This window comes from Aedes aegypti, chromosome 3, assembly GCF_002204515.2.
Source record: "Aedes aegypti strain LVP_AGWG chromosome 3, AaegL5.0 Primary Assembly, whole genome shotgun sequence".
NCBI classification, from domain to species: Eukaryota; Metazoa; Arthropoda; class Insecta; order Diptera; family Culicidae; genus Aedes; species Aedes aegypti.
In genome coordinates this window covers 198,092,561-198,118,894 of record NC_035109.1, presented here as the reverse complement: position 1 = coordinate 198,118,894, position 26,334 = coordinate 198,092,561, and the positions used below count along the sequence as shown (strand labels likewise).

At 37.9% G+C, this 26,334-nt stretch overlaps 1 long non-coding RNA gene across 1 annotated transcript; it reads right to left on the bottom strand.

Moving 5' to 3' along the window:
- Window positions 1–7,222: 7,222 nt before the first annotated feature.
- On the bottom strand, window positions 7,223–25,276 carry LOC5578744. Its single transcript, XR_002501275.1, has 2 exons — window positions 24,787–25,276; window positions 7,223–7,428 (listed from the first exon to the last, which is right to left on the bottom strand). It is a non-coding gene; the product is annotated as an uncharacterized LOC5578744 (long non-coding RNA).
- Between the last annotated feature and the right edge of the window lie 1,058 nt (window positions 25,277–26,334).

Genomic DNA, 26,334 nt, shown 5'->3' with positions numbered 1-26,334 from the left:
CCGAGGACCTGGGATCGAATCCCATCCCCGAGATAGTCACTGAAAATTCTTCAGTGACTACTTCCTTCGGAAGGGAAGTAAAGCCGTTGGTCCCGAGATGAACTAGCCCAGGGCTAAAAATCTCGTTAATAAAGATAGAAAAAAAAAATTATCCGACGAGGCTTGGCGAGTTGGATAAATACGACGAGTGCTGAAAAAATCGAGTTTTGGAACGCGTTGCATACAACATTTTTTGCAATTACAAAAATGCCGTTGGAGTTAGACCATTTTAAGAAACACAATCATATTTCAAGAGAATCCACATGGCATCCATGCGTCAATGCGACTCAATATTTTTCAATCAGGTAGGCTGTGATGCAATAGTATGATCATCGACATGACAGTCACAAATTTTCACGCATCGCCCGAAATCGAACTGATTAACGTACATTCTAAATTCGTGAACGGACAAGGTATGATGTCGCTTGAAATATTCTTTTGTTTTGAGTTATTTCTCATGTGCCAATCTTTTTACAATAAACGTGTAGGAACATGAAGTGCCGATCATTTTGGAAGCAATTCAACTACTGCCCTACGTTCACTGGACGAATCGCCCTATAAAGCTCCCGTCTCTTTTTTGTGAACTTCCGCATTGTAGGGTGTTTTATGCGTTTTGGACAGAGCATTACGCGTATATAATTTGGCCACCTCCATTTGATTTTGCCGTAAATGACCAAATTATATACGCGTAACGGTCTGTCCAAATAACTTTGATCACCCTACTGCCTCCTATTGGTACATCCTATTTCCACTCAGAATCCCTCACAATAAACTAGCCTCTGATTCTTAATCCGAATCTACAATTCGAATCCGGCTCAATTCGGTTCTGAATGAGATTTAGAATCAGAACCTAGTTGACTAAGTAATTGTAAAAATCAGAACAATTGAATAAATGGCGTATGGATGCAATCCGACGTCATTTTGATAACTCCCAAAACAGTACTGAAAAGTGCTTTTTTTCGATACTGATATTAGTGCTGAAAAGTAGCACTGTTTCTTTCGGTAGGAAAAGTAGGCCGTTATGTTTTCCATTCTCTTGATAAAAAATAGGCTGATTTGCAACGGAATTGCAAAAAATTTGTTACAAGGGGATGAGTGGGTGTCAAAAATTAACAATCCAGGTTTTTGAAAGCGCTAATGGCTGCGGCAAATATGCTCACTTTCTGGTAGGGACAAGTCGATTTGACGTTTGGCTTGGGTCGTTTTCTATTGAACGCACCCAAGCCAAACGTCAAATCGTATGATCCCTAACAGAAAGCAGACCTATTTGCGGCAGCCATTAGCGCTCGTAAAAAGCTGGATAGGGTCCTAAAGGCCTGTCCCAATTTTAATGCCAAACGCTTAAGTTTAGCCTAAAAACACATGTTTACTCATTTTTTAAATGTTTTTCTTTTGTTTAAGTTCAAAAAACATTTTTTTAGATGTTGTCACATTCCGTGGCATAAACTCAAATTTTTCGTGTATTTTGCTTTCCGTGTACCTTCTAAAATGTCAGATATCAGAGTTTATGAATGGAGAGTTGCGCGAAGAGTGAAACCAAATCTACCAGCCTCCTGACACTTCCCATACAACCCCATTGTATAATAACGAGAAAACATCTCTGGTTCCTACTACACGGTTGTTTGCAAATACCCTTTAATGGGTAAAAAAATACTCATTTTGGAATAGCATCAATATCTGTCAGAAAGCGGGTAAATTCAGAAATGTAAAAAGGGTAAATAAATACCCATTACAGTAAAGCAACTGTAGTTTAAAAATGGATGTTTAAAAACCCATTTAAGGGTGAAAAATAGTTGGGAAACATTTATAGTAATTTGAAGCAGCTGTGCGAAGCAGTCTACGCATGCAAAATTAATGAAATTGTAGTTAATTGTTTGTAGGTTTTACTTTTTTTATACAACGTTTACCGATGAAAGGAAACAATGAAGTGGTAAGTTGTGAACTTAAACACCTTTATACATATTAACTGATAATAATCTTGAAATACGTATAATTTTCAGGTTGTCTCGTTGTTCCTGCCACCGTGCCTGTAGCTGACATGATCTACTACCAGCGACCATCGAAAGGAAGTAACTGTTGGTGCAGAAACAGTATAAATATCTTTATACATTTATCAAGCGTATAAAACGATTAATTGTATTAATAAAAACTATTATTTTAATCCAAATATTCATTTATTTCATAAGTTATAATTTGAGGTTATAATTATTTATATCTATTAATCGCAAAAAGGGTAATTTTTTACCCTATTTATGCCAAAAAGGGTAAATTTTTACCCTTTTTATGCCGTGAGCGAGATTTACAAAAAGGGTAAAAAATACCCATTCATTGACAGAAACCGCTTTTACCCGTTAAAGAGTAAACCGTGTTTACTCTTTAAATGTGGAGAGGCACTTCTAGCGGAAATGGGTGAATTTTTACCCATTAAAGGGTATTCGCAAACTACCGTGTAGGAAGTGGTTCCCACTGACAGCTCAATTTTTGTAAACAAATAACAGTTTGAGGACTAACAATCGATGATGGCGAAATTTATTTCTCCGGAAAATTTCTTTTCCCGCAAAACAATAGCTATTCGAACAAACAAACGGTTGTAAACTATTGGATTGCAGTACAGCAAGTAATTTGTGTTGATGTGATTAGCTAGAAACACATTTTAGTATTTGAGGAAAATTTCCCTAATATGATTAGGCCAATGTACGTTGTTGCTCTTGAGTTTGATGTTGACCACGAAAACATGGCTGCTTAGCACCGGGTTGAAATCTACCTATCGAACCGTCAAACCGTCTACCTATCGAGCAGACCAGCAAAACAGATAGGGGCTGTTTTCGAAGACGAAGAAGAACAACCATTCAAAGAAGCCTCTTCGCGCAACTCTCCATGCATAGACTCTGTCAGATATATCTAATAAAACGTTTTATTTTTTTTTTTAACGGTTAAAAAATATTATACTGGAATGATTAAATGTCATACTAAAACCATATTCGGTCTATTCACTCATTGGAGTGCATATATTTGCAATATGCCTTCAAAGTATAAACGGCTTTTAATAATTAGAATGCTTAATACGGTCATATTTTTATGCAGCCGGTATATTTTTGTTTACCTCGAAATCGGAACCAGAATTTTTAGAAAAATACAATCAAAATCTAATATGAATTGATTGAGTAACAAATCTTTATTCCGTTTATTTCATCAACATGTCCACCATAAAAAACAACATTTTATGCAATTGCAGCACAATCAAAATCATCATCAAGTCTGTGATATTCGAACGCAATGTCGAACCACAATGCCTCACTTGATCGCTCACAGTACATGCTCCTGCTTGGTCACTTCCCATTCTTCCGGCAGAGCTTCCGGTACTTTTCCAAAGCCATAAGTTGTTCCGGTGTGTAATGTTGGAGTCTCGTTTGGTGTCCGAATGCAGATTTTTCGGACGGGGTTGAATCGGGTGCTGTGCAAATATAATATCGAACTTACCTTATGTCCGCTAGCTTTGTTTGTTAAACAGATGTTATATCCGGTACGTTTTCTCGCACGATCATGGAATTTAGAATACTATTTTTCAGATATAAGCAGTTGTTTCCCACTTTCGGATCCGCGGCCATCATGAAACTAGCAAAAATTGCCAAGTCCCAGCACTGAGCTGCACAAATGCACAGGAAATAATAATTCCTGAATAAGCTTGGCTTAGTATAAATTTATATCATTTGTAAATATTAAACACCTCAAATGAAGTGCAAGCAATAAATCGTAATCTAATTAAGTATTTTCCATTTTCTCCGTGTAGGAACAACCCCAGTGTTAAAACTAAAAGCCCTGTGGTGTTTTTGTCGATTAGGCGAACGTCAAACATGACCAAAAGTGTCAAGGTTCATTTATGGACCCAATTGGGTCCTAAAATGTTCAATGAAATCTTGTTTTTATTTAATGACACGAAAGAGCATGTTACTGCAACTATTTTAGCCATTTTTCCCGCTCGAATAAAACGGCTACATCATATTGTAACTTTAATTTTAAAATTGGGTCCATAAATGAACCTTGACAGTTTTGATCATGTTTGACGTTCGCTCAATCGACAAAAACACCACAGGACTTTTAGTTTTAACACTGGGGTTGTTCCTATCTGACATTTTGGAAGGGACACGGAAAGCAAAATACACCCAAAATTTGAGTTTAAGCCAAGTAGTGTGACAAAATCTAAAAATAATGTTTTTTGGACTGAAACAAAAGAAAAAACATTACAAAATTGAGTAAATATGTGTTTTAAGCCTAAACTTAAGCGTTTGGCACTAAAATTGGGACAGGCCTTTAGGACCCTATTTCAACGGTATGAATGCTTTTCTTGCGCACGTTGATTGGGACGAGATTCTTCGGGACTACGATGCCAACCTTGCAGCATCGACAGTGTCTGGAATTTTGCTGTATGCTATCGACCAGTTCGTTCCCGTAAAATCCAGACCTGAACTTGCAAAACCACCCTGGTCAAATGCTCATCTCAAGAACCTGAAAAGAGTGAAGAGGGCTGCACTTCGACGACACAGCAAGTTTCGTACGGACTCCACGAGAGCTAACTATATGAAGGCGAACCAAGACTATCAGCAACTCAACGACCATTTGTACAACGCCTACCAAAACTGTATGCAACGTCAACTTAGGACTAATCCCAACGGAAAGAATCCGGATTACCTTCAACAATGAACGACGGTTCATCGGTCGCCGACTCCATCGGTGGGATTGCCGACATGTTTCGTTCACAATTTAGTCGTGTTTTCACCAACGAACACCTCGATTCACATAATGTTGCCCTTGCTATCAGGAACGTTCCACGTCTTCCAGGTTCTGGGCAACTGTGCATCATAAACGATGATATGGTTATCGCAGCTAGTAAGGAGATTAAATCGTCTACGGGATATGGACCGGATGGTATTCCATCACTTATTATAAAACGGTGTGTGGACACGCTTGCAAAACCGTTAACTGCAGTATTCAATCTTTCCTTGTCAACCGGTGTCTTCCCAAACTGCTGGAAACATTCTTACGTTTTCCCAGTTTTCAAAAAAGGCTGCAAAAGTTCGGTTTCAAATTACCGAGGTATAGCCGCTTTGAGCCCAATCTCTAAGCTATTTGAGGTGATTGTGCTACGTCAGTTAGTTCAGAGCTACGCACACTACATATCAGAAGACCAGCACGGGTTCATGCCAAAACGTTCGACGACTACCAACCTGACATGTTTCATTTTTTTCGTGACTCGCCAAATTGAAAGTGGCCAACAAGTTGACGCCATTTATACGGACCTTTCCGCGGCATTTGATAAAATGAATCACCAAATCGCCTTAGCTAAATTCGACAAACTTGGCATGAATAATACTTTACTCACTTGGCTTCGATCCAATTTAACTGGTCGTAGCATGTCGGTAAAAATTGCAGATCATGTTTCGTTGCCCTTTCCCGCTTGGTCCGGCGTTCCACAAGGCAGTCACCTCGGCCCATTCTTGTTCCTTTTGTATATGAACGATGTCAATTTCGTCCTCAAATGTGTGAAGTTGTCATATGCTGATGATGTGAAACTTTACTACACGATAAAGCAGCCACAAGATACTGTGTTCCTGCAACGACAACTCGAAACATTTGCTGAATGGTGCCGCTTAAATCGCAAACAATCTATGATCCCGTTTGCCTACGCCTTGGCAGGAGAGCAACTGCAACGCGAATCGACTATCAAGGATTTGGGAATTATGATAGATGCCAAGCTGACTTTTAAGGACCATGTTTCATACATTGAGTCGAAGGCTTCTGCACAGCTAGGTTTCGTGTTTCGATTCGCCAAAAAAATCAAGGACATCTACTGTCTGAAATCATTATATTGCTCAATAGTACGCCCTATATTAGAGTACTCTTCAGTTGTCTGGTCACCGTATTATCAAAATGAAATTCAGCGCATCGAAACTGTTCAACGAAAATTCATCCGTTTCGCTCTACGTTATCTCAGATGGAGGGACCCATTGAACCTGCCTAGTTATAGCAGCCGCTGTCAATTGATTAACCTCGACTCTCTCGAAGCAAGGCGCAACGTCGCCAGGGCCTGTTTTATTGGCGATCTTCTGCAAGGCAACACGGATTGCCCTGCGTTGCTCAACATGCTAGACATCAATACACGGCGCCGCAATCTCCGAACGCATTCGTTTTTCAACCTTTCTGTCACTCGTACTAATTATAGCCTTCACGAACCAGTCCGAAGCATGTCGCGTTTGTTCAATCAGTGTTATTTTGTATTTGACTTTAATGTATCGCGTGAAAGAAATGAGTGTAACTTTAGACGTGTCTTATGTTAGTAAAAATTTGACTTCGTCACTTTATGTCTTAGTTTTAAGAATTTTGTCATTGGGGTGACCATTTTACCTGTTGACTAATAATAAATAAATTTGACAGCAGCGTACAGAATTTCCTTTGATAATCCAGTCGTTATCATCCGCAGGTTTTGTAAATATCTGCATCATGAAAACCCATAAATTAGTGAAAATCGTGATCTCAGCATAAAGTTTCCGACGGTGTTACTTACGTGTTAATATAATAGGGCTTGCACTATTCTTCCGTCCAAAATTTGAGGATAGTTTATCTTTGAAGTTATTAGAAAGTTATATTTAGAACATTGTGACGATAAATCGCGTAATTTTCTCACTTGAACGTACACGGGAAAAAATTCTGTGGTAATAATAACTATTTTATCTGACTACGCCCATTCTCAAAACTATACACAGCAAAAAAAGTTGTTGAATATTACATCGAAACTGCTGCAACCAAGTCGTTCCCTCGGTTGTTGAATATTACACAGCCCGACGTACTCGCGGGCTATTGGTGTAATAAAGGTGAACGATGTAATTTTTCCGATGTAATACATTCAACGTACAAAATACGATGTAATCGATGCGATGTAGTATAAAAGGTATTCAATCTTACCGATTTAAACGACGAAAAAGGATCACAAATTCTGCTCAATGGTTGATTAAATTGCTTTTTTATCTTTTTAGTTTTTATATAATGTGTATGATAGTAAATCACCCACAGATTAAGTTATTAAGCCTTATAATTTTGGAATCGATAAAAGCAATTTAATCAACCATTGAACCAAATTTTATGGTAGAAAGATACGATATGTTTGAAACTAAAAAAAAAATAAACATAAATTATTTATTACAATTTTTATTGCATTAATAATATTCTAAATGATACAGGATAACGGCTGAGACGCTTCAGGTGGTGTAGTCCAAGGACTCTCAGTGGGCAGAGCCAAAAAATACAAGCCTGAAAGCACTTCCGGTAGTGATAAGCATCCCTCAGTACACAGTGAAATAAACCGCGGAGCTCGATCAAGTTTCTCGTGCCGATCTAAATAAAGAAGAATATATTGTTGAATTATTAGTAATTATGAGTATTCTACAATAGATCGATATACAATAAATATAAGAGTTAGTATTTTAGATTGAACGGAAGTTCTATTCGAACATTCAACGCTCCGTCATCGTAATCGTCGTCATCATCGAAACTTCAGCAGCAGGTTTTCTGTTCAAAACTGAAATTTCTTTGACAAAAATGTGTTCACTGTGTGGTTGGAAAGTAGAATGCAGTGAACACAGTTTCATGTGAACTTTCATGATTTTGAACGAAAAACTACTTTAAAAAAATCCCAAATTGATGACGGATCCTGCCCCCTTAACAGGAATATGAGTAATTAAGATCTTCAATTTTTTCATTGTTTCGAGGAATTCTTAGATGCAAAGATTCAATAAACCAGCCGGAAATCATCCGGCAAATATTGAGATTCCTCCTTGAATTTTAGAAATTCTAGAAAGCGTTTCCTCGTCTAGAAATACTTACAGATATTTCGCAAGGAAAATTCCTTGCGAAATATCTGTAAGTATTTCTAGACGAGGAAACTGTTTATAGAATTTCTAAAATTCAAGGAGGAATCTGGTCTCTGGTTATTTTGTTGGATTCTGTTTCAGGTTTATTTTTACTAGAAAAGCGCTTTGGGAATTCTACTATACATTCCTTTTCAATTTTTGCAAAGATTTCTTCTCCAGAAACTCATTTAGCGGTGTATTACAAATAAAATATTAATACATATCACCAACGTTTTTCTAAAGAATAGTTTCCTTGATAATCTAAAAATCTAAATCAATATTATTGTTGAAATGTTCAGTCTCTTAAATGGTTCATAAAAACTTTGAAATCCATTTATAATTTCTACATCATTTGTGCAAATTTTCGGCTTCACTAACTTTTAAGTGTTCTAAAATCATCTACACGTAAAACTAAAAAACTAGTGTTATTTACTATAAACCTGAAATATATGCCTCTATAAATAAACGAAATACAAATAATAACCATCCTCCAGTTTTTATAAGAATTATTTAAAGAGTTGCTTTGTGAACTTGGTCTGCCTCATGCTTTCTTCTGGAGGTCGATTCGTTTTTTTTTTTTTGGAGCTTCTTATAGAATAAATTACATAAGGAATTCTTCTTGACATTTTAGAATTCCTTCAATATATTTACCCAAAACTTGCACTTGATTTTTTCCCGCAATTCCTTCAGAAACTTTTCCAGATGTTCTATCGGGAGCATTTTATCAATTCCTTCTCTTCGAGGAGTAAATCATGGACATATTTACTTCATATATTTCTAAATATACTTTTATTATGTCCTCTGAAATTTGACTTATGCATCATTGCTGTTATTGATTCAGTTATTTCTGGATTTAAATATGTTTTCCAAAATCACTTTTGGTTTTTTTTTTTTAAATGAATTTCTTCTGGAGCTAGTACTGGAATTTCAAGATTTGTAAATGAAATTCTTCTTATATAAATGCTGATTTGCTGCTGAAAATAAATTTCTTGGCCTGTCATGATGCATGGAAAATTCCTGCAAGGAATCGATCAAAAAAGCGCTTTTTTATTGCAGTACGCAGTTTAAAAAGGCAACTAGTAGGAGATTATTCCCAGTGTAGGTCAAACAATTATATTGATTATTTATCACCTAGAAAGAAAGTAATTTGATGTTGATACAATATTTTGAACACATACAAAGAAATATGTAAGGGAAAACCATTATTTTTCGAGTAAAATATGAAAACAACTGATCAAATCTAATGAATTTGAAAAAAAATTAACTTAGAATAACATCATTAAATATGTTAAATGAAAAAATCCATTTGTGTAATGAAACAAGTAGTAAAGCATTTAATCTTTCATTTCGCAACTATTGATTAAAACTGAGTGTATTGCTTTGTTGAACATCGTTGTTGTACTTTGTCATGTCATTTGTATTATATTTACAAATTAAATATTTGTCTGTTAGATTTGAACTTCATTGTGATTTGTCGTTAAAGAAATTAGAATCAACCTTTATGTGAATTCCGGCGAACAATTTCTTCGAAGAGAAGAAATTTTCTTCCATTACTTACCAGCAACAAAATTTTCTTTTCTTCAAAGAAAACACGCGCCAGAATTCACCTACTTGTCGTACAAATCTCTATAAAATCATGTAAACTTCCTGTATAACTAATTGTTGAACTTGAAATGATTTTATTTGCTATCTAAAGTATTTGAAGTCTAATTGAGTTGCGTCCCACTCGGGTTCAGATTGGGTACCACTTCTAGTACTGCATTTGGTCCCTTGGTACTGCAAAAGGTACCCATGTTTGATAGATCGCAGTGCATTTTTATTCTAGATTTTGCTCTATTACCTTACGTGCCATACAATTTTGGGCAACTGCAAGGGACATGGAGGTCGTCTTTGAATGGACCGAAGCCAAACCTCAGAGTCCAAACCTACACGCAAAAAAATTGTGCGGTAAAAACTACCATTATAGGGGGTTAACTTAAGCGCTTGCACCGGCAATTTTCAGCAGACCAGAAATGCGCTTGATTTTACGCGATTTTACCATGTCTGTAGTTGGAATCAGATTGTCGTAAATTATTTCAGTCAAATGTATCAGTAATGTGGTGGGGTGTACCGTAAACATGGTAAATTGGTCTGAATTTCCATGGTAGTTTTAAGAATGGGCGTAGTCAGCTAAAATAGTTATTTTTACCACAGATTTTTTTCCCGTGTAGAGAACCAGGCAAATATTCATGCCATAATCCGACGATCGAGTGGTCACCGACAAGTAACCAATCGATCAAGTCTTCAGCCCGAATGGTCATCCGGCTCTCCCGATCTGCGTTCCTGAAAAATTAAAGCCTGGTTCATCTTTACCTTAATGTCCCCATTGTCATAAGCTTAGAAGCTTACAATGAATATAACGCAGAGCCTAAAATTACACCCACTCTTGCGTTACGTTGGTTACGTGATAATACTGTTACGGATACGCCCTTTGCATTTGCCGCAGATGGTAAGGACAATAGAAACGTCAACGGATAACGGGGAGAAGTGAGAATTACACAGAACAGAATTCAGTCACATGTAGAACGTGGATAATAAAACACATGAATTACACATATATGTAACGTTATCGCTATTTATTCGTAATTATTCGAAAGTCTCATTACTTTTATACGCGCGGGGTAGTTTCGTTCGGTACTTAGCCGGTGCTAAGAGTTTCGTGAGTGCTTAGTTAGCGAATTTCGTAACACTGGTGTCAGAAGTGGGGTTACGTCATGTCTACCACACCGATTCCTACAGACTCCGGCTCACAGTCCAAATCCGGTCAGAAGGACATTACTGCTTTGTTCGCTGAGCTCACTTCATCGATTGCCGTGAAATTCGAACAGCTGAATGATAAAATCAGCAATAATTTGGATGAAATGCGGTCCGAAGTAAAGGAGTTCAGTGTAGAACTGGAACGCGTTAAAAATGATGTTAGCCACTTGAAGAATGTGCGAGATTTTAGTGCAGCGATAAACGCCTTGCAGTTTTCGGATAATCCTGTCTATCAGAGCTCACCGAACGCCTCGAAGACAGATGCACCGACACCTTTTCCAAACAACGAAGTATTTGGAGGGCCAAGTTCGAGAGTTGCATCGCCTCAGGGGTTAACGTCGCTTGCAGATAGGAATCAGTTAAACCAAGGGAACGTAAACAGTGGTGAAACTAGAGCGATGAATGACTTATCGATTGTCAATACCGGACTCAAGGTAAAGTTAACTCCGGAAGTGTTTGATGGTACGAAGCGGTGGGCCGATTACGTATTGACTTTCGAACTAACAGCCGACATCAACCACTGGGACGAAGCACTGAAAGCAAAATATCTAGCAGCTATGCTTCGTGGCCCTGCTTTGGAGGTGTTGCGGTCACTGACGCCGGTCCAAAGAGCGAGTTATGTCTTTTTAAAGGCAGCTCTAGAAAAACGGTTCGGCGAGACGTTTCATCGAGCTCTGCATCATGCTCAACTGCGATCTCGTCAGCAACATAAAGGAGAAGATTTTATCACATTCGCGGATGAAATTCGTCGACTTGTAGCTTCCGCTTACCACGATTGCTCGGCAGTCGCTCAAGACAAAATTGCAATGAATCACTTCCTCGACGGCCTCGGTGATCCAGTTGTGCAAGATCTCGTCAGATTTGGGCTGCCAGACACATTGGATAAAGCAGTGCAGCTTGCGCTACAATTCCACCTTTCACGTAGTGCCACTAGGTCCAACCATAAGCCTGTTCGACTCGTACGAGACACAGATGCACAAAATAGTAGTTCGGATTCAGAAACCACGTCTTTGTGCGAAGAAAATGTTTACGGGTTGCGATCGGCCGGCACACAAACCTACAGATCGCCGGCACACAAACCTACAGTAGACGACGAAACAAGTATCGCAGCAAAAGGAATTCGGGAAACGATCGGTCGCCAGCCTAAGGGGGCATGAGCTGGCCGAGAACAGTGGTCCCCCAAACATCTTGTTTGTGCATTCACTGAATCGTCGACGTGGTAGTTATTTAGCCGATTTACGTATTGATGGTGTTCCTTGTGAAGCTGTCGTGGATTGTGGAGCTGCTGTGACAATCATAAGCCAGAAGTTTTGGAAGCTAATTGAGAAGAATATTACCCAGCAACAATCATCAAAATTCATCAAGACGGTGTCCGGAGAACTCGTTCCAGTGAATCTGGAAACCACAGTTGTGTTTAACTTCGGAAGGTACGCAGTAACACATCCGGTATGGATTGTTGATATATCGGAGGACTGCATCATCGGAAACGATTTCCTGAGAGAACATCAATGTATCATCGATTTTGTGAGGAACAAGCTAGAGATCTCTAAAAATACATCCATCCAATTGCGTCCAGCGTCAGGTTCAAGTAAAGAAACCAAGGTTTTCCATGTGACGACCGAAACAGAATTAGAAATTCCTGCTTGGAGTGAAACCATTGTCCAAGGAAAATGCGAACATCGTTCGAGAATGCCTATGCTCTTGGAAGGTACTTTGGATCATCCAGATTTATTCATTGCCAAAATTCTAGTCTGCGTGAAGAATGAAAAAGTGCCAATAAGAATAATGAACACCTCACAATTTCCTGTGAATATATCGCTCGGAACCGTTATCGCCAACTGCTCAAGTGTCCAGGTAATTGATAAAACTAAACATGTTGTGGATTTACAAAATGACAGTTTACATTTACAGTCCGTGATAACGAAAAGTACAAAGCATCTTGACGCAAAACAAAAGGAGCGATTCGTTAAGCTGATTACGGAAAACCATGACGTTTTCAGCAAAGGATCTCATGATATGGGACGCACGAGTTTGACGCAACATCGTATAGACACGGGGAATCATTCGCCGATAAAAATACCACCTCGAAAAAATCCGCTGGCTAAAAGAGAATGTGCAACACAGTTGGTGCACCAAATGCAGAAAGAGGGCATCATTGAACCGTCGCAAAGCCCATGGTGTTCACCTATTGTGCTGGTTAAGAAAAAGGATGGAAGTCAAAGGTTTTGTGTTGACTACAGGAAACTGAACGACATTACTAAAAAAGATTCCTTCCCTCTCCCCAGAATCGATTTGACACTTGAAGCTCTTGGCGGTTCGAGCTGGTTTTCCACCATTGATCTACAAAGCGGTTTCTGGCAGGTGGAGATGGACCAACACGACAAAGAGAAAACAGCTTTTTCGACCGGTAACGATCTTTGGCAATTTAAAGTTATGCCGTTTGGTCTGTGTAACAGCCCTGCAACATTCCAGAGATTGATAGAGCTCGTTCTGCATGGGTTATCCTGGCACTTCTGTTTAATTTACATGGACGACATTATTGTGCATTCCAAGAGCTTCGAAGAGCATGTTGTCCACCTGAATGAAGTTTTTAGTCGCTTGCGTGCTGCTAATTTGAAGCTTAACCCAGCTAAATGTGCGTTTTTGCAACGGGAAGTAGCCTACCTTGGTCACGTAGTATCAGCGGACGGAGTGCACACCGATCCAGAGAAAATAAAGTCAGTATTAGAATGGGAAAGACCACTCAACAAGACGCAAGTACGAAGCTTCATTGGTCTGTGCGCTTATTACCGGAAATTCATAAGAGACTTTTCAACTATAGCCCGACCGATGCATAAGCTGATGGAGCATCATACACCATTTATATGGGACGAAGAATGTGAACAAGCATTCGAGAGATTAAAGCAAAAACTGTTGGAGGCGCCAGTCTTAGCATATCCTTGGGATGATACTGAGTTCGTGTTAGATACGGATGCCAGCTATTGCGGCATTGGGGCTGTACTTTCGCAAGTCCAGGAAGGCAACGAGCGGGTTGTAGCATACTACAGTAAGTCACTATCCAAGGCAGAGCGTAATTACTGTGTCACGAGAAAAGAATTGGTCGCTGTAAATAAAGCCGTGCAACATTTCCACCACTATCTGTATGGAAGACATTTTAAATTGCGAACGGATCATACAGCTCTCACATGGCTTCGCAGTTTCCGTAATCCTGAAGGACAAGTTGCTCGATGGATTGAAAGATTGTCTCAGTATGATTTTACTAGTGAACATCGCCCTGGAACTCGACATGGAAATGCAGATGGGCTTTCAAGGAGACCTTGTTTTGACCTTGGATGTAAACATTGTAGTAGATTGGAACGCGATGTTACCGACAAAGCCAAAGGTGACGCACAGCCTTGCAATCGAATAGGTGCGGTCGATGATGCGTTTAAATTAGGCCAGCAAAGTGACTTAGTGTTGCAGCAAGTTATCCAGTGGGTACAGAGCGGGAAACGTCCAACGTTTGAAGACACATCTCAACTTGATTCAACAACTCGAAGTTATTGGACAATGTTCGACAGTTTGTTGGTGCATAACGGTGTTCTTTGTCGTAATTTTGTAGGCCCACATAACGAGTTCTTGCAAGTAATTGTCCCTAAGAAGATGGTGCAATATGTGATGGAACAAATTCACGGAGGTTTAACTGGTGGTCACTATGGTGTTGCAAAAACTCTTATAAAGGTCAAGGAACGGTTCTACTGGGTCGGACTCTCAAGAGATGTCAAGCTATGGTGTATGAATTGTACGGTGTGTGGTGCTCGAAAAGGACCAAGTACTAGATCTCGAGGAGAGTTAAAGCCTATACTTGTCGGGGAACCATTTCGGATGATTGGAGTCGATATCTTGGGACCATTTCCAATAACCGAGAGAGGAAATCGATGGATACTCGTGATTACTGATTACTTCACAAAATGGCCAGAGGCCGTTGCCCTACCATCACAAACGGCAGAAGTGGTAGCAGATGCTCTGCTTTCAACTGTTGTATCAAGATTTGGAGTTCCTCAACAGATTCATTCTGATCAAGGCAAGAATTTCGAAAGTGAAGTATTTGGATGTTTAATGGATTTACTTGGGGTCAATAAAACTCGCACCACGCCGTTGCATCCTCAATCTGATGGACAGACCGAAAGATTCAACCGTACTCTTCTTGATTACCTGTCCAAATTTATCGATAAGGATCAAAAGATATGGGACACATTACTGCCACTGTTGAGTTACCGAGCATCAACACACGAATCAACGAAGTTTTCACCAGCTATCTTGAATTTGGGCCGTAAACTGGTACTGCCTATAGACTTATGGAGAAGCTCATCTCCTGACGCACTTCATTCAGGTCCATCCTATGTTCAGAAGATTAGAGAAAACATGCAGCGTATTCATGAAGAAGTAAGGAACAACTTGAGCGTAGCCGCAGAGTCAATGAAGAGGCGCTATGATTACAAATCCAATGCTACAACATTCAACGTAGGGGACCTTGTGTGGTTATTCAATCCGCAACGTCGTATAGGAAAATCACCAAAACTCCAATGCGATTGGGAGGGCCCATACAAAATACTGCGACGAATCAGTGATTTAGTTTACGAAATCAAGAAGGATGCCATTGGTAGTAGAAAGAAGATAATCCATGTGGATCGATTGGCTTCCTTTAAAGGTAGCCGGGACGGCTAGGACCCAAGAAGGAGGCAGTGTTACGGATACGCCCTTTGCATTTGCCGCAGATGGTAAGGACAATAGAAACGTCAACGGATAACGGGGAGAAGTGAGAATTACACAGAACAGAATTCAGTCACATGTAGAACGTGGATAATAAAACACATGAATTACACATATATGTAACGTTATCGCTATTTATTCGTAATTATTCGAAAGTCTCATTACTTTTATACGCGCGGGGTAGTTTCGTTCGGTACTTAGCCGGTGCTAAGAGTTTCGTGAGTGTTTAGTTAGCGAATTTCGTAACAATACTATAGTATTATAATAAGTAGTTTCAAGGGATTGTTTCTACAGCATAGCTGAGCCTTTCGATTCATAAGACTGATTTATAGCAATAATTTGCTTCGAAATTGTCCGCGTGGACTTTGAATGCTCCCATTAGATGAGAATCAGCATTTACTATAAGGTACCGTGGGGCAAGTGGGTAATGGAATTCGCATAGTTGAGATTCTTCAAATTCTAGAGACTTTAAATTGAAACAAATGAGGTCGTGTATATTTTTAGCTTGACTTCCACCAAATATAAGCGGCATGCTGAAATTGATTTTTATGAAAAATTAAAGAAAAAAATACAGAAAAAGTTTTTAAATATGTCTCTTTACTTTTCACTTTTCTATTAGCTTTAACATTTGTTAAGGCTTCCCAATGAACAATAACATAAGTAACATGTAAACAAAGAAAATGTTATTCTTTTCACTTGAATTTTCTTCTGTTCAGTTATGTTAGTTGAAATGATTCGACAACATTATAACTGCAACATTTCCAATGTTAGTTCTTACATTATAGGACAGCAATTGCATTTCTGCTCTGTAGAATTTCCACCGCTCGTTATTTGTTTTTGAGAAAGCCGGATATGACGTCGGATAACTCTTCGGGAGAAATCGAACGGAATCCTTCAATAACGTACTTCGAATCTTTTTTTATGTGGATAGACCTATACTCCATTTTTATGTTTTGAACTAGCTTTACATAGACATTTCACGAGATTTCCGTGTGTTCTCTAATATTGCAACTTTTCAGTCAACGTCTTCCTTTTAATTGGCTGCTCGAAGTAGACATATTAATATTGTAATGTTTGGCAACATCTTTTAGAGAAGTTCCATGATTTTAACGCTTTTAACGCTTGAGTATTGACTGTTTAACGATAAACTTGCGACGATCGACGCGCCACCATTTTTCATATAACGGAGGTTATTAGAACTAACTTGGAGGTGATGTTTTGGAGGTTATTTGGCAATTTGGAGGTTAAAATCACCTCCAAACACTAGCGATTTTGCGGTGGGATGTTGACGTTTGATCACGAATAGTGTTTCTTGAATTATCAGCACGTCATGTTTTTCTATGATAATTGCGAATCATGTTTACTTAAGGCTACTTAAAGAGAAAACACAATTTCTATTTCTAATGATAAACTTTTCACTTGCCCCACCTTTTAAGAAAATTGACGGTGTTTAAATTTAGTTATTTTTAGGTCTACGTCGAATTTTTATTTTTGTATGGTATTCAGTTGGAGCTGCCTGACAGCTTAACTTGTCAAGGCTGAACCCTCGGTCTGGCTTTTGCCAAGTTTCCCCTCTACCAGGACCAATACTCAGACGGACTAGGCAATGGCGCCCACATGAACACTGTTTTTTATTAGTATTGTGACGTGGTAGTTTTTGAAAAGTACCCATATTCCCTTGCTTCTGAGAAAAGGAAGCATTATGAAAATCAGCAGCTCCATTAGAATTTGTTTGAAATAGTAGTGTAGAATTTGTTTGAAATAGTAGTGCATTACTAATACTGTCTAGGGGCGGTCCATTAATTACGTAAGACATTTTTGGCAGTTTTTAGACCCCCCCTCCCCCCATAGTAAGATTTTTGGTATGAAAATAAAAAAAAAAATTATATGGCGCGTAAGAAATCTCAAACCCCCCCTCCCCCCATAACCCCTTACATAATTAATGGACAGCCCCCTAGTCGAAATGGTTTTGAATAATTTGTCATTCAAGTGCTATTCTGATTACTATTGTCTTTTACGTAAGATTAGGGTCTTAAATGTCAAGTGTCGTCAAGTCTTAACAAAATTAGGCTGATTAGTAGTAGTTCTAGTTAATTTCATTTTTTGTTGTTTAAAGTATTTATTGGTTCATATATCCTTAAAGAAAAAAGGTCTTGTCTGTTCAACATTTTTTCGAAACTAGCAAGTGTACCCTAATAATCGATCTCAGCGTCTTACTTTCCATAGTCATTTTTATAGTGAATATTGAAGAGTAAAGTTACCTTAGGCTTCTATTACAGTCTCCTACAAGATTCACTTTTCGGTGGCAAATGCAATGCTTCACAACGCCTACTTTCTACTTGTAAATTTTGCGAAAATGAAGCTGGAATTAGATTATTTATACCGCTGTTACAAAAGAGGTTTTTCTTATTATGGCAATGTAAAAACCGTATTAAAATAAGATTGTCGCCACTTATTTCTACTCAGTGAATCAACTAGTCATTTTCCTAAGAGTTCCTAAGTATTCCCTACGTCGTATATGATAACGATGTATCTAGCTAGCTAATAGTAAGAGTGGCTACGGATCATTCTGGTTAGCAAAAGGCAAACTGAACGTCACCAATAGTATTAATGTCCACTTCGAATAGATTAATTATTTGAAATGGGCATCAATTCTATCAATGACGCAGAATGTCCGTTGGATCACATCCGAGATATTATTGCGTCTATGCCATATGAATTATGACGCGGCTTTAAGCAAAAAATGCCAAAATGTGATACCACCACTACAGGTTACGCCTTTGGTTTCCATCATATGGGCTAATGGATTATGCCCTCCCATCGCGGCAAGGTCGCATAACCAAGGGGAGGGAGTTATTTTTAGGTCTACGTCGAATTAATTCTAAAACTTTTTTTATCGCAGTTTGAAACTGTCACAGAGGACAACCAAGAAGTGGTACAGAAAATTATTTTCCGCAACTTTTTTCCACTGAAAATATTAAAATAAAATTGTACGCCGCCAACTCGTTACGGAGTAACAGTTGACAGGTTAATAATTTTTCGCTTTATTATGCAATAATGACTGAAAAATCTCAGAAATACCTTACCTATCGTAATGTTCTCAATGGCCTCAAAGGTTTACGCATGAGTTTAAAACGTTAATTCACATATTCAGTAAAATATATCAATTGTTTTCACTTACCCCATTTACCCACTTGCCCCGCAGTACCTTATAAAACAAATGCTCCCCATGACCTTATGACCAACATTTGATGTGATTTATTTAATAGGTAGATATTCACTCATTGATTGTCTTCAAAACCTTGTAAAATAAAGAAAACGTATTGAATTTATTACAGCAGTGAAACTGCTCTGTATTTAGCATCAGAATTTTATTTTATTTATTAGATGCTTTTATTCAAGTCCATTTATTAAATGAAAAACAAATATATCAAACCCAGAATTCCCTTAGAGTGTGATACTTTACAGTACTACAACACCTACCCAAGTAACCACAAGCATTATACCATTGCATTAATTTGGTCGAAAGTCAACATTTTTTGCAATCATAATGTTATCATGCATTTATTCAATAACTGTCAAGCATTGATGCATTTTATTAATATTGTAAATGCTTTGTAGCATTATTTTAATATAGCATTATGATAAGCGTTTAGAGTGAATATACAGTTATGCTGTCATACAAGATACATAACCTCATTAAACTCACACGAATCTGTAATTAATAAGTAAGACGATCGAGAACGTTCGCACTCGCTCATTACGTTTTGTTGACTTTCTTTCATCTCGGACCCCCATTTCATGATCTAAGGATATATGTATTCATTCAAAATTGTTGTATTTTATCTATGAGACTCTTTTATTCATAAGGAGCGAGAGGAAATGTCGATCAATTTCTCTCCCCTAAAATCTGTTTAATGTAAAATCATTAAGCTGGTAAAGAAAACCATTGAATGGATTCATTGTTATGTTTATTTTTAACGCAAGCCCTAAACAAACATTATTTTAAGCTAATATACATCATGAACCCTAAATATACAAACATAAATGCTTTAGGAGGGCTTGTGCATTAAAACTGCTTTACCAAGTATTGCATTAAATTGATTGTTGTGGGGCCCTTTCCCACTTTAATTATGCTTTATAAAGCTCTTAAAGGTTATGTCACTTTAAAACAAAATCTGATAGCACACTATAGAGCAAACATATAGTATTCATATATAGCTTCGTGGTTACTTGGCTGGCCATAGAACAGCATTTTGTCCTGTGATTTAAGTGGATGCTATTGATCTCTCTTTGCTCATACCCGCAACCTGGCGCACGCGCCCTGTTGGGTCTTGAAAAACCTCGTAGAATATTACAAACCTAATCAAGACTCAAGTCAAGACTTCAAAATACAGCGATTAAATATCTAAAATCGTCGCTCTTTGGAAAGTATAATCCCAAACCCAGGGAGGAAGAATTACTGCAAAATCTATCTTCTTCTATCTATCTTATCTATAAATAAAAATGGAATGGTGTTTGTATGTCACTTAGAATTTTTTGGGAACCTTTTTGAAAAACACTATTTTGAGTGTGACTCTACACTATACGGGGCGAAATGGTCCCCCCTACGGGGCAATATGAGCCACCATACTAAATATTATTATTTTAATTGGAAAACCGTTTGCAAGGCTTAATTTAGAAAAAGACAATAATGTATGATAGAGTTTAGTACAAAAACTGGATTGAAGTCTGATTTGAATCATTATTATTATTATTATTATTTATTAGCGACACTTTACCATTCGTTTGGCATTCGTGTCGGTAAGGATTTGAATCATGAAAAGGTATGTTTTGCTGACAGTTCAATAAATCATGGTTCTAAGAGCTTCAGTTTTCAAACATAGTCGTTCAAATAAGTTTAACGAGTTAAAAATTCTAGTTTTAATTGAAATCACGCGCGATAACAATATTGCAAAAAACTGCTAAAATGACATGTCATTTTTGGTTATCTATTTTTGTGATAAGATAGCTTTGACCGGCTATGACCATATTGCCCCGTTCCTAGATGTTTCATATAAATTATGTTTTATTGAAAATTTATTTTAGAATCTGTGCAATTTCGTGCACATAATGCCTATGAATAATAGAAGAACGAACTGCTGTGAAAAAAATTGAAGTCAATAAACAAAACTTTATGCAAAGCTTATTTTTACATTCAAAATCTTATAAGATTTTCGTAGTAGCATCAACGTTTCAGATTTTTATCGATATATGAAGTTCAAAATCAGATTTTTGCGTAGTTTTCACGGTGGTGACTAATTGAAGCATACTTTATAAGGTCCTAAGCTTATCAAGATCAAAATCTGTGTTTGAAGCTCAAATGAAAAGTGGCCCATTTTACCCCGTATGACCATACTGCCCCGCCTTCCCCTATTCACCAGAAAAGTCGAAAAAACAAGAATAGGGTAACGACTGTTTATTTCGTTCATAACCACTAACAGTTGGCGCCAGCGGCAAAAATTGCAGACAACAACCCTTCGAACATTCAGTTTCTCTTACCGGCCGCCGAGCGGCGACTCAGATGTTTGTATACCTCTCACTGATCGCGCTACGCTGGATTCTCAAATTTCTCAAACTTTCAACACAAGCGCATGGAAGAATGGTAGTCGGAGAGCTGTCAAAACGTATGGAAAATAATCAAAATCGTAAATTGCTCGCAATTAGGAAACTGAATCAAAAAAGTAGTGATTAGAAATCAAGTGTAAAGTGAAAACATAACTTTTTGTGTTTAGTTCATCTTCCGAGGTGCTTTCTTTGCTTCAGGATTTCGTTTTTACTACCATTGAAAAAGAGCCATCTATTGCCTTTTCAGTTTTGAATATCGCCCTATTAACGGACCTATCATTTTGTATGGGGTGATTCAAATCATTTTCCAACAGCCTACTTGATGGCAAGACGAAGTTTGCCGGGACCACTAGTAATAAGACAAAATTCTTCGGTAGTCCCTTTTTTATTCCGTAGGAAAATGCTAAGAAGTAATGCTTGTATAAATAACTAAAGGTATTAGCACTGGAATGTTGAAGAAATTCCTGGACCTGACAGCTTGAAGGTTACGTTTTTTCGATGACTATTGAAAGTATTTTAAAACTTTTTAAACAAACAGCCTTTTCCAAAATTTGTCATTAGTTGTAAAATGTATGAATGTTTATAATTTCAATTACATTAGTTGCAAAAACATTAAAACCATAGTATTTTTTCGGTTTCTTTGAAAAAAAAAACTAACTGTCCAGTTTATTGCAAATGCGATTCCAATTACTTGGTAAACACTTATTAAGTGAAACTGAATTCAGAAGCCTGAATCTTCAGGACATTCTGTTATTCTTAACCCGCTGTGGTAATGAGCTATAGGCTCTCTTTACGCTCATGTGTTTTGCAGTGCTCTTTTTAGGGCGCTATTCGAACCCATTGTGGTATGGAGCTACATGCTCTCATTTCGCTTATGCGTTCTTTTCTCTTCAAGGGTAGATTTTGTAGAGATTCCTGGAAAATTCTCAAACTTATTAATCAATAATCTCTGAAAGAATTGATGGGGAAATCTCTAGAGAAAATCCAGGAACAATCCCGGAAAAGTAGCGTTGGATTTTCTAGGACGAATTCTGGAAAAACTCATCAAAGTATTTCTCGAAAAGTTGCTGGAGATATTGTGGATGAATACGTAAAGGCCCAAACGCAAGGATAGCGGAACGGCAACGAAATGCGGAACCGGTTTGCCAGCATGAATCACATCTCGAGTGAGCTGACAACGAATGAAATTGGATCAACACTGAGTCGACAAGCTTATTATAGTTCATGCTGGCGAACCGGTTCCGCATTTCGTTGCCGTTCCGCTATCATTGCGTTTGGGCCTTAAGAGTTTGTGGGGATCTCAAGATTATTTAGTCCCAAGTAAAATAGGAGCAAATGTCGATACTGAAAAATCAATTTTCTCGAAGTTGAAGTTGAAGAAAGTAAAAACACACAGCTGTCTTCTTTTAGTCGATATCGAGTCATAGATCATCGAATCTTGTAAGCTCGACTGTATTTGCGTTTAGTAAAACATTCATATTGTGCTCTGCAAGATAAATCCACGCAATGCGATTATCTGAAAATGTCAATATACTGTCGTAGTGATAATAAAAATTATTAAATGTTTCAGATTTAGCAAATTTGAAACATATGTGTCCTTGAAGGACGAAAAAATCCAAGCCTACTTGAATTTTGACGTTGCGTTTGAATTGCGCGCATATCTTCTGCGCGTTAAGGCCGCCGCTGGATGTGGATTTAATATAAGCGCCGCAATAAAACAAAAAAATTAATCGCCAAAATTGTCTGAGTTGCAGATATTTAACAAATATTTTATCGATCTTTGCTTTTTAGTCATATAAATATAATCAAGGGTTCAGAAATCTTTCAACATGTTTATGCATAGGACATGACCTACTGACTTATTGCGCCTCTGGCCTCTGTTCAAATCTCATCAAAAATTCCCAGACATTTTCCGTTGATTTCTCAGAAATCATCAATCATTGAATAATTCACAGTATGTACTGTATAAATGCTCATGATGTTTTTGGGAAGGTGTCTGGGTTCGATTCCCGGTCGGTCCAAAATCTTCTCGTAATGATAATTCCTTGACTTCCCTGGGCATAGAGTATCATCGTACCTGCCATACGATATACAAATGCGAAAATGGCAACTTTGGCAAAGAAAGCTCTCAGTTAATAATTGTGGAAGTGCTCATAAGAACACTAAGCTGAGAAGCAGGTTTTGTCCCAGTGGAGACGTAATGCCGAGAACAACAAGAAGAAGAAAATGTACCTACATGAAACGTTTCATATAATATTCTCCATAAGATTTCAAGACATCGGTAGTATACTATAGGTATAGGCAATTCTCTCAAACATCGTTTTTCTTCGAAATCAACTGTATGTACTTATAGATAATTGATATTAGTTAATTAATTATCACAGTAAAACTATGAAGTGTTAGTTAGACATTGTAAAAGAAAAATTTCTGAAAATACAACAGGTGTTTTTGAAACCAAAATTTCCAGAGACAAATTTCATATTATTGAAACACCATAGGAGATTATATTATTTGATCGTAGAATATATAAGCGTCTTATTTTAGAAGTAGATGATATTGATTTGCTCTTTACTACTACCCGCTCCTTCTCCTTGGATGGCAAAGAACCTCGGAATGTTGCAAACTTTCAATCACATTCCCTAGGGTAAATTTAGAGGTCTGACTCTGCACCTTCAGTTTGATTTAGATGAATGATCGTTATATATTATGCAGTTATTTGATCAGATAAACTAGATGGAAATGAAAATACTGATTGTCATAGTAAAATGTTTGTCATTCATTTAAAATTCATTCGACTTTTAATCAACACTATAGAAAACAGCGATCATATAACTGGAATCATCGCTCTCTACAAAATACAACAAGCTAAGGGAATTCTTTCATGATAAAATTCCTAGACAAAATCATGACAAAATGCCTGGGGTAATGTCACGAATCCCTAAAGAAAATATTAGAAGCGCCCTCTGAGAAGTGTCTGATTCGATTCTCCAGGAATTTACAATAAAAATCCTTATATAATTACTCTTTATACACACTTAGATTATTTTTACGGATTCCTGTGAAATTTCACCGAAATCTCAACAGCTGAACATTCGGTGAAAATTCACCGAACAATCTGTGAAATCGTTGAAAAAATCATAAAGAAAAACACGAAAATGGTCCGATCGAGATTTGAACTCTCGACCTACCGATCAGGAAGCAGGCTTGTTACCACTACACCAGCTTTCACTGTTGATAAGTGGTGTGCTAAAAGTTGAACAAAAGGAGCTCATGCCTGCCAGAGCGGCTGTCAAATAATTTCACAGAAGTTCGGTGAAAATAATGCTTTCGCCGAACTGTTCGTTGCTATTTTACAGAATTACAGTACATTTGTTTGTTTTCACGGATTTCGGCGATAAAATACTAGATTTCACAGATTTTGTCGGTAAAACACTAGATTTCACAGGAAAATCTGTATTTTTGTTGTTTACAGTTCATATTCGGTAATTTATTTCACAGTATACTGCGATTTATTCTAAGTGTGTAGTATTTTCTGGACTTGTTTTTTGCTCCTGTTTTTTTCAGCAAGTGGTCTCTAAAGCTTCCAATTTTGAGATACTCAGGCGCTATCAGCTCTGATAGTTTTCCGAGAAATGATGCTTTCTGGGTGGGAATTCGGGGGAATGCTTTAGAATCGTCACTTACTTACCCAATGCACCAGCTGGCTTCTCGTGATATCCCATGTGTGCATACGGGTGACCGCCTTCGGTGATTTCTTCTTCAGCTATGCCGGCAGCCTACAAACCAATCGAACTCAAGCTGCAGTGCTGCTGTTCGCCGGAACTATACGGCAAGATGTCTTCATGGGCCACATAATCCAGCTTCTGAATAGCATACAAACTACCTCCGTACGGGCAAATCCGTTGACGCAACACCTGATAGAAAGAGTGCATCTTCTGCACTTCCTTAGCACCATCCGGAGGTGCGGGAGAGGAATCATCTGTAGCCGGTGGAGCGACCGTGTCGCTCAGAATGCTTCTGTCCTGCGCTTCGTGAATCGTGATCACTCGCGTACACTTTCGCACTAAACTTAGTCGCTTTCCGGCAATTTTCCGCGACGGCAAGGCTCCAGAAGAAAATTAGAACGCGGACTGTCATGGCGGACTGCAGAAATTTCGTTGACTGAATCCAAACAAATCATGGGCAGTGTTGCGAGATTTATTATCGCATCAATTGGGTCATAAAATGTTTAATGAATTCTTGTTTTTATTTAATAATACGAAAGAGCATGTTATTGCAACTACTTTAGCAAGTTTTCCAGCTCAAATAACGGCTATAACATTTTTAAACTTCAATTTTAAAAATGGTTTCGAATGTGAACCTTGACACTTGTGATCTTGTTTGACATTCACTTTTTCGACAAAAATGCCACAGGGCATATAGTTTGAACACTGGGGTTGTTCCTATGAACTAATTCACAATGACGTCACGCTGCTTCTTCCATCGGGAAGAACACCTTTTACTGCGGGCCGTGTTTACTAAAAATGAACGATTTTGTTGTGCATTCATCCACTTCATGTTCATCCGGTGAACATTCGTCGTCCGGATGTTGGTCCGGATGTCATTTTATGTAAACATTGCCCGCATTTAGAGCATAAAAGAAAAAGAAAGTCGAGGATAAAAGAAGATCGTGGATAAGTCCATCTGACATTTCGGAAGGGACACGGAAAACAAAATATACCCAACATTTGAGTTCAAACCAAAAGGTGTGACAAAATCATAAAAAAATGTTTTTTGTACTTAAACCAATGAAAATCAATTAAAAATTGAGTAAACATGTGTTCCTGCCAAGGGGTGGATCACTTGTTCAATGCACATCAAATGTACATTCATTTGCATCAAATGCATTTTTTCAACTTTGAGATCAACTTAGCCCTGGTGTACTATCGAGTCGTATAGTGCTATAGCAACGAGACCTTGTTTGTTGTGCATGTTTCAAATGCTTTGTTTCCGATAAACCAAATCTTATAATTCTTATGTTTCCGATAAATCATTTCCAATATTTTTATACTAATCAACCTTATTCCTTTCAGCATATCAAGATGATCATTTACGATCAAATTTTTATTTAATTATTCGAGGTCTAATCGATGCCACTGAGCGGTCCTCCGAGGCTTTGAGCAGCACCAACTGAATTGATTGAGCATATCAGTATTCCAACCACTTCATATATGATTTCATGGATGGTATATTTGTT